Raw genomic sequence first — 14221 nt, 5'->3', positions numbered from 1 at the left:
TGACATCCATTTTTTTGTTTCCAATGAAAATTCATGCAAGTATTGAGTTACAGCAGTATACGTAATAATATAGCTTATACCTATTGCTGACATCCTTCCATTGGCTGTATTACGAACATAAATTTCTTAAGTTTTAAAATATAAAAATTTTCACTAACTGGGTTCTGTTAGTAAAGTTTGTTTGCTAGTTTCCACTTATCTTCGATCACATCACATACACAAATTAATTACGTATCCCTTTTTTATGACACAATACAAGAAAATGATACGTTTTGGCTTCATTTTATAGATAGGCTTTTATCACTTGGGGAGCACGTTTCTTTCTTAGACGAGAGGTAGAAAAACATTCGAAATATGGCTATAACATTGTACATTGCTGGCCTAACTACGCTTGGCGCCACCTTCTTCGTTTGGGAGGGAAGAAAGGAAATACTCATCTACAGGTTCAAGGATCTATGAGGAAATGTTACTCGTAGAATCATGGACTATTTGCCAAGGAAATTTAGCTTCATTCAAATAATGTGTACCGACTAATCATTAATGAAGTGTCATGTTGTTTCTTCATATGCTAGTGCTGTTTACTTCAATTCACGTGTAGCTTAGTGAGAAAATGTGATATGTTAATCATAGTATACTAATCATTCTTAAATATCTTGAAACGCCATTACTCAAGCTTCCATGTAACACGATAAAAGAATTAATTGGTTTTTTGTAAAACCTTATGCTTATATGTTTATGTGCGCTCTGCAGCGAATAAGTAGTGATAATTGTCACAAAGACACACTGCGACGATGCATTTGATATTTCATTTGCCTTATGACCTTTACTGTAAATATCCTCATAACTAAAGTGTTTACTCAGGTAGCAGCCTGTTCCTTCGTTTCGTACCTGCTACTCTAGACGTAATTCTCTTCTTCGGCACGTTGACGATGAAAGAAAATAACTTAGAAGTAACTTATAACTAATTACATTGCGTAGCTCGGTGGCCACTGATACATTTGGTCGTTTCATACGTCCGCAGATATTTCCATACTTTGTTTAAATTGAAAGGCCTTCGTTTATTCTGTTACCCTTGATGATAATTTATACTGCATAGATAATTATCTGAAATTGCTTACGGTATTTGGTAGTTCACCCTTAGCTTTAGTATTTAATTAATTCTCTGTGTACGTATATCAATAGGTTCTTTAGTTCTTAGACAGTAGATGTATTTCCGTAGTAATTACGTTTATACTGTATTTAGGTTAAGTACACATTGCAATCCTATTTTGGTTGCGCCTTCAGCCAGTCCGTCGCGCATGCGCTTAGGTCAATGTCCTTCTCCTGCTACTGAAGTCAACGCGTGTTGTTGAGAGCGCGGCAGCTAAAAGCCATAAGCTGATTTCGTTTATACTTTCGCTTCGCATGAAGCGGTGTGTTATTTCTCATTGCTTTTCATTTTATGTCTCGTTGTACAAATCAAAAGCATTACTTACGCCTATTCACATTGCTTTATCTTAAAATACACACCAGAAGAAAAATTACACATAGAATTATGTATACTATGTACAATCATCTCGTGATAAAAAAAATTGTTACCACGCTTCGTCATTCTATGTGAGGGTAGAGACCCTTGTATGTTCCTGTTTTATCACAGGCTAGCCTGTACGTTCCAGGACATGATATTTTGGAAATTTCATATGGTCCTGAATAGAGTAATTACCAATTTTTATTCAGTTTTCCAAATTTTGTCGACTTAGAGTGCGTCCGTAAGAGGACTCGTTGCCCTTCAAAAGATTGGGTAACACGTTTCAGTTTCTTGTTATAAATTTTGGTTTCTATACTCGGCCCTGTTTTCTAGTGTAACTATGTCTTGTTTGATTTTGTCTTGTGGGGTCATTTCTGTAGTCGGTACCTTTCGTATGGGCGACTCCCACTCATTCGTTTGCTTTGTCTGGAACAGCAATTCATTAGGTGTGAAACCTGTTGAAGAATGTGGAAGGTTATTGACAACTTGCATGAAAGGAATTAAGTATTCTACCCATCGGGTTTGTGAGGAATATATGTCCTGATAAATCGGTTAAATTCTTTAAAGACTCGTTGAATTGGGCTTTCTTCTGGATGAAAAAAGCTTACTAATATGTGCATTATACCCTGTGAGGTCATAAATTGTTTCCACTTTTGCCCAACGAAATATGATGCATCGTCAGTTAGTAGTACCTTTCATTTATCTAATCTTCTCAAATAGTATCCCTCAATTCTTTTTCTGATATTTGTGGGTGTTACATTTTTAATGGCATATATTTGATGTGTTTCGAGAAAATCTCGAACAGTGATACTACATATTTGATTCCTCCTTTACTTTTGATATGGACCACCTATGTCCAGAGATACGAAACCTAGAGGGGTTTTTGTAAGTATTGGGCGTAGGTCAGTATATTTTAACACATTGGACTGTTTTGATTTCTGATATACTGCACTTTTTCTTAATACCTGTAAGGTTCGCGTTCTCAAATTTGGAAACTAACAAAGAGTTGCAGTTTTGGCAGTACATATGCTCAATCCAAAATGTCCCCATACTTCATGTATGCGTCTTATAAATTCGTCGATATAATCTTCCGGAATACACACAAACTATTTAACAAATTTTTCATGCTTCCTGTGAGACAAATTGCCCTTGTACTCCTGATACCATTTACTTACTTTTCCACCTTCATCTTTCTTAAGGTTTTCCTTGACCTTGCTCCATCTGCGATCTTGCTGTTGTATAGTTTTCGTCTGCCCACAAAACTTATGATAACCAGACTGTTGTATTGTACCTTGCATTAATAACGTTTTTATTTCTGCATCATGCTCTGTTACTTCACTAAATTCCTCTAAACGTAGTGGTAGCCTAGACAAGGCATCTGCAATAACGTTCTGACTTCCTTTAATATAAATGATCTAAAAATCGAATTCTCGTAAATACAGACACCACTTAACTAATCTACGATGCAATAGTTTACACGTTAAAAGACGTGACAGTGACGTGGTCACAGTAAATTTTGGTATTCTGACCCCACAAAAAATATTCAAACTTGATAAATGCCCATATTACCGCTGAACTTTCCAATTCTGACGCAGAATAAGACCTTTCTGCTTCTGATAACGGTCGAGTAGCAAAACTGATGACATTGGCTTCTGCCTCTCCCATCTGAAATAAGCATGCCCCCAGCCCTTGATTGAGGCATCTGTGCATACACAAAAACCCTTGGACATGTCAGCGTGGCTAAGAATATTTGCATTTACCAATGTCTGCTTAATGTTATTAAACTTCCTCTTGACAGTTATCATCCCATAATCAGAGCCTATTTCTTCGTAACAAGTTGAGCAATACATTACTGAAGATCAGTTATTGTGGTAGGAATTTACAGAGAAACGAAGCTAATCCGAAAAACGTTTTTAGTTGTTTTTTTATTCTTTGGAGCTGGACAATTGCGTGTGGCATCAAGTTTTTTCAGATCAAGTAATATACCTTGTCTTGACATAAGATGACCTAAAAATTTTAGTTGCTCCTTACCAAAACTAAACTTTTTTAAATTGGCTGTTACTCCGTAATCGTAGAAGCACATGTTCAATGAGCCTGATATGTTCTAAACAAGTAGGTGTGGGTATTAAAAGGTCGTCTACAGGGGCAGCGACTTTGCTACGCAGTTCTGGTCCTAAAACTTTGTCCGATGCAGATATAAACACTCCTGCGCTAATGTTCAGTCCAAAAGGTAGAAAACAGAATTCGTAACTTCTGGCATTTACATTTACACTTTCTTCGTGGAGTTGTAATTACAAGTAGGACATTTTGAGATCGAGTAAGTGAAATATTTTGCACTGTAAAACTTTAGAAGCTCTTTCGTCCAGGTTGTCTGGTCCTATGCGTACTCGTACTATGCTCTTATTGATACCTCTAGCATTGAGAACTGATCTTACAAAACCATCTGGTATGCTTACTGGTAATATTGGACTAAAATAAGGTGAAAATGAAGGTTGCATAATCTCCCATTTAATCATAAGATTGATCTCTTCTATTGCTGCCTCTCGTTTTGTTCATGCAGTAGGATATGACATTACACAAAATGCCTCATGTGGGTAGACTTCATATTTATATTCATAGTCTTTGATTACTCCTGGCTCCTTACTGGAAATACACTTAAATAGGAAGTTAGAAAGTTCTTGTCGTTGCATCTCATTTAGCACCTGTGATCGACGTTGTTTCTTCTTTGCCACTTCGCAACTAACTTCAGTGTTCGCTTCTTGTTCAGTATCAAATTTGTTTGTGAAATACACGGCTGGAAAGGAATATTTTACTACATATGACTCTGGTTTGCTTTTCTTATTTTCATCAGGTGTTTTGACGAAAACAATAGAAAGATCTGATCCTTCACATGAAAGTGGCATTTACCATTACCTATGTCAGTTCTGTTTTGTACGTTCTAAACGTGTCCATTCCAGTAAGACCATTAACAATATCATTGTCAATTACAAGAAAGTTGCACTTTATTGTAACATGTTCAATTTGTACAGGAATAAATTCCTGATTCTTAACCAATTTAGTTTTACTGCCTGTAGCAGTTTGCACCTTGCAGTGTTGTACAGGAAATGTCGGGAACTTGTTTTTCTTCTTCGATTCACAAGAAAATGCATTTTACATTAGGTTGGTAGTTGAACCTGTATTTAAAATTAACTGTGTGTCAAAGTTAAATATTTCCAGCTTAATGATTGCTTGTACTTGTTCTTACATGACTTTATCTCCTATATCTAACTGATGCTGATACAAATCATCCTTGATGTCACCTCGTTTGTCAAATCTTACGAAACATGCTTCTAGTTCTGCCTTGCCCCCACTCCCTGAGAGGTCAACAGCCTGGGGCTTAATTACGACCGGCTGGTGTTTTCCGAAGGCGTAGAGTGAGTTAATTCGTTACCTGGAGAAATTTCAATTAACTGTACTGTGTGGGTACTTCGCAAATTTGTGTCATGAGCTGTTCTACAGTTATTTTCCTGCCCAAAGGTCGGCTGCGGTACAGTGTAAGGCATGACATGGTTGCCGCACTTGGCCGCTGCTGCGACTGACTGTTTGTAATCATATTCGGCGTAGGGCCTTGTGCTGGTGAATTGCAATTTGCTCGTGCGTTGAAAATACCCCTGTTGTTTCGAAAATTTGTTTTAAATCGTTGCCGTCCCCGGTGACCGTGCGGTTCTAGGCGCTGCAGTCCGGAACCGCGGGACAGCTACGGTCGCAGGTTCGAATCCTGCCTCGGTCATGGATGTGTGTGATGTCCTTAGGTTAGTTAGGTCTAAGTAGTTCTAAGTTCTAGGGGACTGATGACCTAAGATGTTAAGTCCCGTAGTGCTCAGAGCCATTTCAAACCATTTTTAAATCACTGTTTTTTTTCCGGTCCCGTTACCGTACTCGTTACTTCTGGGCATGTAACTTTGCTGTTTTGTGTACCATCCTTGCTTGGTGTTTAAATCACGTTTTACTGGCTGGTTTATTTAATTATGTTGTTGCTGTGCTTGATTTTCTGTTGCTCTATAGGTTACAGGTCTTTCCACATAGATGAAGTCGATAGAATCAAGCACTAACAGAAGATATTCAGTGTCGTGCTCAGGCGTTGTCACCAATTGTTCTCTAATGTGCGATGGTAAACGATCTTCCAGAATTTTTAACACGTCTTCCTGTGATATCAGCTTCGTCAGTAGCGTGTCTTGTTCAGGTATTTTTTGAAGTAACCACGTATACTACCGTATTTGCCATTAAATGGTGCATGGTTGAAAACCTCGCTTCTCAGTCTTTCTTGCACTGTCTCAGACCAGTATTTGTCGAGGAAAGCTTGTTCAAATTGGGTATAAGTGCTGCAACGTTCGGCCACTTCAGTTGCCCATATGAGCACATCGCCTGACGTACATCCCACGACAAATCTAATTTTCTGTGCTTACGTTCAATAGCGTGGAAATACATGACGAAACGCAATAATAAATACAACGGAACTAGTTATTTTATCTTCGGTAGTAAATGTAGGAAATTGTATATGTCTCAGCAAACCTTCGTCTGCAAAAACTGTTTATACGCTCGTGGCACTTTCGATCGTATTTATGTCGTTATTGTGGTTACCTGTACTTCCAGCTAGTAATGGTTTAGGTATCTGAACGGTGGGTGTCTCTAAATTTTGCAGTCTACAGCTCTCACTGCTACCTGCTGTGGGACCTGTGACAATTTATGAACAGATACCAACAGGTTGTGGTTTCTTCACTATAGCCTCTGTTTTATTTATGTGTTTATTTTGACATGCGGTAATATTTTCTTCTAAAACATTGCGGATCCTATTTTCCGCGGCTTGTAGGTTAATGTTTACCTTGTTCACGAATTCACTTTATTGTTTCTGAATAGCCTTTTCTACTACATCTGTGTATACCTTACAGTTGGTTACCAACTTCTCAGCAATGGTGTTACCGGTAGCCAGTACACATGCTTCAGCTTGACTAATGATATAATGCAGATTTTCATTAATCTTCTCTCTCTCCTTCTTAGTCAATGCTGAGTGTACTTCTAATGTTTCTACCCTTCAAGTAAGCTCTTCTACAGATAGAGGTACGCCTTCATAGACTTTATTTAGTTTGTTAACGACAGCGGTTACCTTTTTTACTGTCTAAACCAGCTGGTTTTGTGTGGCATCAATGTTTATGTTAACGTCTGTGATTTTCTTTATTTGTTGCTCTATTAGATCTTGATGATTATCAAAAGAATCTACCTTCTGTTTCAACTCCCTAATGTTGCTGTTAACTTCAGAGACTAAGTCATGCTTGACCTGTTTTTTTATGTCATTCAATTTTTCGTCGATTTCAATGTGAAAATTTTTTACTAAGTCATCGATTTTCTGTGAGACTGTGTGTTGCAAATCCTTGAATACTTGTTTTTGTTCTTGCTTCATTCTACTTAGATCTTGTGTAATAGTGTTCTGCTGCTGTTTTAACATGTTTAGGTCTTGTGTCAAATTACCGAATTTGGTGTTTATATTGAGTTTCATACAATCAAATTTCGCATTTATCATAGATAGTAGTGGCCATAGCAGTGCTCCAATTGTACTACTGTGGTTGCTGTCAGCTGTACCTCCCAAAAATATTCATATATGTCTGAATTCTTAAGGGACCAAACTGCTGAGGTCATAGGTCCCTAGACTTACAAACTACTTAAATTAACTTATACTAATAACAACACAAACATCCATGCCCGAGGAAGGATTCGAACCTCCTGCAGGAGGTGTACTTCCCAAGTTAATGTAGGTGTTGTGACCAATTGGTGTTTGTAACGTGTTGTCAAGATTCATATTTAGATCGCTCTCCGACATTTCATTCAAGAGCAGTATGTCGCTCTGGGAGATGCGTGACATTGTCTCGTCAATTGTAAATATTGTGTTGTCAAGGCTGTTCTGTTGTGGAGCGTCGCTATCATCTGTCCGCCGACCGGAGTCGCCGTGTGGTTCCAGACGCTGCGGTCGCAGGTTCGACTCCTGCCTCGGGCATGGATGCGTGAGATGTCCTTAGGTTAGTTAGGTTTAATTAGTTCTAAGTTCAAGGCGACTGATTACCTGAGAAGATAAGTCCTATAGTGCTCAGAGTCATTTGAACCATTTTATCATTTTTCACTCCTGCGAGCCTCATTTCTGATCTCTTCCTGATCTCACTTCCTGCAGTAGGTATGCATGTTGCCTGTACTTCAATTAATCCATCTCGCAATTCTACGCCATCTCGGCTGAATACGTTTTCACTATTGCTATCAAAAATTGACATATCTTTTTGGCCACGGTATATGTATATGCAAAAAATTTAAATTTCACAAAAATGTTATAAATTTCATACACTAATTATTACACTTCATAAATATAAATTATGTAATATCAAAGCTTGTTTTACGTCTATTATGATGGTAAAACTATTGTGTCACAAATATTTATCTTTTACTGACTATGTGTAGCACACTGAAAAATTTCTGTAAATTGTTCGCCAATAAAATCAAGGAAGGAAATGGTGAGGAACATGTTTCTATCTGCATCAAAAGAGGAGCTATCAAACGCAACCATGCACACACATGCGTAGCCGTCCTACCTTTGCAGCGCCAAATAACACAGCTAACTACGGAAAACGTTTTACTTAACCTACAGTCAATTCTTATTCCTTTCAAAGTTTTTCGGCTCAATTTTGGCCTTTTGCTTTACTTGCTCCCCATCGTAATTCATACAAACACAAAATACAGACAATTAGTTTTTATAATTCATAACAATGTCATAGAGGTTTCTTACTCTAACAATAGTTAAAAACTACTCATGACCGGTGCCTGGAAGTCCTGTCACACAGATCGCCAATTGAAAAATAAGTATAAAAACCAACGGAAAAAATAATGAATATGAATAGAAATATGCTTGTTAAAATGTTGTGTGTTCATTGGTATTCTTTTGGGCATCGGACTTCCTTACATTTTTGTTGAAGTTGCAGTCGGCAGACGACTCCAATGACATAGGCGTTTGTCGTAATCATGAAAATCCTCTTCCAGTAAATTTCCTCTTCACTTACTTAAATAAAATGCTTGATACGGTTCTTTAACATTATATTATTCACTCAAACATATAATACTTCGAGATCACAATACTTCATCTCTAAAATCGCAGATCCTCATCGTCCTTCTACATACGAGAGAGTTAGACTGTATGTGTCTAAAACGAATTGAATGAGGAAATGTTTTCGTTTGTCTGCGCCCTACCGCGCTTCCATAATTAACGTCTCTGTCCTCTGGTTACTCGGTGTTTCAATTCTTTTTTTTTTAATACAAATCTTAATTTTACGTCATCCTGGGAGCCTTCATCATATGCTTGTGCAGTAACCATCACGACCTATCCATAGTTCAGGGTATACTGTGTTCAGATATTTCATAATAGGGAGTAAGTGGGCTTGTTGTATGCACTCCTAGATAATTTTGCGAAGGAAGATTAACTGCGAGCAAGCCCAACACATACACTTACTACTCCCATGAAATTCGTTCAAAAAGTATTCCTTAGATTGTCTGTGAGCAAGCCCAACGCACACACTGCAGCGATCTCACGTGCATGCAGCGACCAGAGGAGGCCGATACTTCATTAAAAATTTTCAGTCAAATGTCAAAATCTGCAACCCTCATAATGGAAAAGACTCTCAAAAATACCAGCGAATCACAGTACAAGCTCCAAATCTTGAAATTCGTCCTCGTTATTTTTAGTGTTCTTCAAGCCTTTATATTTCATTTTAATGTCACCATCTTCACAAAACTGGAAATCACAGTTAGTTATTATTTTATTGAAACTTTGTGGCAAATTAATTTCAAATTTACTATCAAGCTTGAGAGCAATTTTCTCTGCATATCTAGATTTTAAACGTTCACAATCAATAATGTAGTACCACTTAATCAGGTCAACCTCACTAATCTTGCTGGAAAATTAGAATTCCTTGTATTATTTAGCTTTTTCAGTAGAACCTCCTCTTTTATATTTTAAAAATATAACTGAGGTACTTTTATTCTTATAAATATGACTAACGTGAGGGAAATATTTAAATTTGACATTTTTGTCGATAGAGAGAGAAAAGTTGAATCTCATATTTCCAATGAGTATTATAAACCGTCTTTAACTACAGAAAATTTGAGAAGTTGATGCCATAATGTAGACGAATATGATATAGAATTATGGGATGAAATAGAAAATTTACTCTCTCGTTGTCTCCTAAATGTAAGGTAATAGGAAATCATATTTTACCTATAAATAATTTACCAACAAAATTACATTAAAGCCAATTCCTCATTTTTTAAAGTGTTTCACTCTATAACCAGAAAGTTAGAAAATGGGGAATACAACTAAAGGAAACTAATTAATTTTTTCTATTGTTATAAGGAATGTGGTACGAATTTTTTCCTTATGTGAGAAGATACAGAGAAATTGTTTCAATAACCATGTGGCAAAATATCATTATTTTCTAGAAATCCTCTTTTAACATGCTGAAACGAGAATTCTTTCCTAACATGTTTGTTGACCAGATTTTTAGTATCCAACATCTCTGGTTATCTGATTGTACTCTAACTGTATGTTTTTTTTCACTTCACTTTCTATTAGCCTTATCATCGATTCACCATTCAACTTTTGAATTTTCTTGTAATTTAGAGTGAGGACCCTTACCTACATCTCTGCCTTTTATCATTTTTCTCATAATTAACTTGTTGGGCCTGTGGAAGCCCAATCTGTCATGAGGTTATTTCACATTTCATCATTTCATTCGCCTAACATATTGCCTGATCCCACACTATTTTCACCATCATCAATATATACACTACAGAATCGGTATCAAAATATATACCTGATTCTCTCGCTTTATCTAACATATTATATAATCTGAGTCTGGCATTTGATGAAGAGAATGGAAATATTTGTAGATGTTTTGTTTTCGACATAATTATCCATGGAAACACATCTCATCTGGACCATGTGATCTATAATAAAAAGAAAGCTAAATTATCTAATCGGTCACCCAGCAGTATCTCAAAGATGTTCTATAAATTGTTACATATTCTGTTTGACTCATATTTTGCCTTTTCCCAAACAATGAAATAAGATAAATCTTAGCAACAGTTCGTTTATGTGCATTTTCCTTTATTTTGTCAGGATCTAAGTCAATATCCATTTTCTCCATAACTGTTTTGATATAATCTTCATCACTTTCCAATTGATGTGCACTGGCCTCTGATTTTACCTTCAGAAAATCTTTCACATTACCTTTAAACAGCATATTGCTTTTCTTTGAAATGCCAAACATCATACACATTTAAAATTTCATATCCCCTTTATATAGTTTTCTTCACTTCATCAGTCGTCCATATTCCAATCCAACTATTTTCATCATCTCTGTGATGGCACTTATCTATTTTAACTTGAGCACATTTGACACACAAAGGAGACAACAGTTCTCCATTTTTTCAATTTGCATATGTACAGGTAAAACAGGGTCATACAATCTTCTAGGCGCCAATATTTCACAACCATACCAATTTTTATAATAATACCTTGGTCTATATATTTTCTCAGATGTTGTTCAGGATGAAAATCATCAAATACTAGAGTAGATTAAGGACTATATACGTCAATATATTTTATTTTTGAGCTAACACCATCTGTTTTAACACTTAATTTTATTGAATTTGTTCAGACTCCATAAAAAGTATCTCTTTGACTCATCGGTTCAAAAAGTCCAGGCAACTGCTTTAATTCCTTAAGCCTTTTATACTATACTGAGATCAGCCGATCACATTCCCATATCGCTGCCAGATTGTATCCAGCATTTCGTATTTCTGGCTTCTTCTCAGTCTTTAGATAAAGGTCATCCATTGCCTAGTTACTTTTATTGTTAATCGTATCACTTTTAAAATATTTTTTACATCCATGCCAGTAACTGCCATGGTATCGAGAACAGTATTAGTTTCTTTATCAAGCACATCTAATTTGGCACTAGCTGTTCTTACTTCACCGCTATTAAGAGCATGTTGAATGTTGTTACTGTTTAACCAAGCTATGGATTCTTTACTATAATTCTCTTCCTGTTCTTTATCCACTACAGCAATTGTATTTTTAAGTAAATATTTAGGTCATACAAAATCCAGCGATGCTTAAATAACAGAATGGGTCAATGTTTACAATTTCTAGAAATTGTTTCCTAGGATCCAAACAACCTCTTCTTAATATAGCTACATCAGAATTACAGTACTCGTTACTTTCTTTCTTCATATTGAACACAAAATTTTCTTCAACTGTTGGGCTATGCGATTTGAGAAATGCTTCTCTACCTTTGGCGTCATTGTGTCAACACAGTAATATTCAGTATCAGGATCGGTCCAATACAATTTTAATTCCCTTTTGTACTGAACAAATGTGGGAAGTAACCTTTATTCAATTCCTTCAAATCAATTGATTTGGGACACTACTGAGTGGTCCTTACATCATAAAGTTACTACTATCTATAATTTTTATAACTAACTGTTTAATCTCCAAGAACATCAGTTTAGATCCTGTGTAGATTGGTATATGGGCTTATTGTATTTTCACCACAGTACTTCAAAATGAATTGGGAATCAGTAAGATTTTGCATAGGGAGCTATGAATATGTGATAACTGTTCTTTTCAGATATCATCCACCTACAGAATTCACAATTGTCTTAAATTTATGAACAGTGTCATTTTTAAAATTGTGAACAATTATGAGATTTGGAATGTGTGTTCCACTTACTTGAGTTGCTTCATAATCAAACTACTTATATCTTTCAGTATAGGTGACAAATCGCTTTCCTAGGGAAGCCTTTTTCACCACATTTAAATTCTTTACCCACGACTACTTTATCTCATTTGAAGCACTGCTAAACATAAAGATCTTTGAATTCTCCATTAATACAACGACCTTCTTTATTACAATTTGGACAACCTTGCACTATAAAATCCTCACCAAATCTTCTTTCACAGATACCACTTTCTTGGAGTTCAGGTAGCATATAAGTTTTATGATATCCAGTTCCCACTACTTGTTTGCAATTTCTCCAAAGTTCAAAGCCACATTTATCTTCTTTAGATCTCAAACAAATCTTTTTGCATCCTTCATATTTGTAAGCTGTATCACAAATTTCTTGATGATTGTTTCTTCACTGTAACAGTATCTTTAGCATTTCTCAAAATAAATTGTATTTTCTTCGCATTCACATTCTGGACTTTTGCATAATATGCACACTTTTCTCTGTAGTTCACATCTGGGAGCATTCTTTCCTGATAACGTTTCTCGCATTTACCACAGAAATATGAAGATCTTATGAATGCTGTCTTACTGTTAATTACATAAAAATGGTTCTGATCTTGATACAGTTATGTTGATTTCCTTCTCAGTGCCACTATAGATGACCTAATTGAAATTTTCAGCACATACCACATTTATTTGTATATACAACAACTCTTCAACATTGTGAATATCATCTAAAGTAAATCCTTCTTTCTTGTATTCGCCCAACTGTTTACATAACTTGACAGTTAACTCTTCCTGTTATTTTTATTTATCTCCTACTTTCTTAATCTCATCTGTGGTTATTTCTCTTCCCAAAATATTTTCTGTGGTATGTTAATGCCACAATAACTGATGTAGGACAACACAAATTATCATTGTTATTAGTTCTTGTGATCCATCTTTTAGTCTTTTTGTTTTCAGCTAGATTCATTACTTTTTACCATCTCCACTGCATCTAGGAATTGCTAACATCTGAATATTAAATGAGGTATCAGCTATATCAAGAGTCTCATTAGATGTTCATATATCCTTAGTTTTATTGCACAAAACTTGAAGATAATCTCGAGTATTATTCGGTCCCTTATATCCTATGAAAATTGGATAAACATTTTTCGGTTGTTGATTGTTAAATTCAACTTATTCCCATTTCTAAAGTTAGTTCACTTTTTAGCTACTTTTACCATAGAACTAAGCGCTTTCCTCTTCTCACCAATGGTAACAATATTGGTAATATGAGCATCGTTAAGCACAGTTTAGTATTCAGCAGACCGTACTTGTTATTTTTCATTAAATTTCGATCTAATTCCTTTAATGTCAAATAAATGCTTTTTAGATGGCTCAGTCTCTTTTTCTTGCTCAAATATTTTGCTACTAAATTGGTAAATGTGACCTAGCCTACTTTTTTCCTACCTCAATGTGCAAGGCCTTTTAAATAATGTCAAAAGAAAATCGATAGTAATAATGTGTATTGGATGCACACTGTGGTCTCTATCATGCTGCTTGGAATACTTATAGATAAAATAAAAGCTCTTGTAATCCAATGGCATCAATTAACTCTCATTTATTTAGTCTATTGCATCCTCTAATGTCAAGATCCTTAGCTGGAGCTTTGAGTTCCTTTACTGTCAAATCAATGAGAATTGTTGTAGGTGGAGGCAGTTTATTTAAGGCCATTAAGTTAATTAAATCAATTTTCCTGATCCCACTATAAACCAGCAAATTATATCTTCTGCAATAACCACGATGTTGGGCGACTGTAAACTTTGTCAACAAGTCGTCCATTTAAGCCAGACAAAAAACAGTAAGACCATAAAAATTACGCTTGCTTGATCATAAATGTCTTCTTCTATAAACTCGTACATTATTCCTTCAC

This window comes from Schistocerca gregaria, chromosome 3 (genome assembly GCF_023897955.1).
Source record: "Schistocerca gregaria isolate iqSchGreg1 chromosome 3, iqSchGreg1.2, whole genome shotgun sequence".
Lineage (NCBI taxonomy): Eukaryota > Metazoa > Arthropoda > Insecta > Orthoptera > Acrididae > Schistocerca > Schistocerca gregaria.
Note: the sequence above shows the minus strand (reverse complement) of the source record.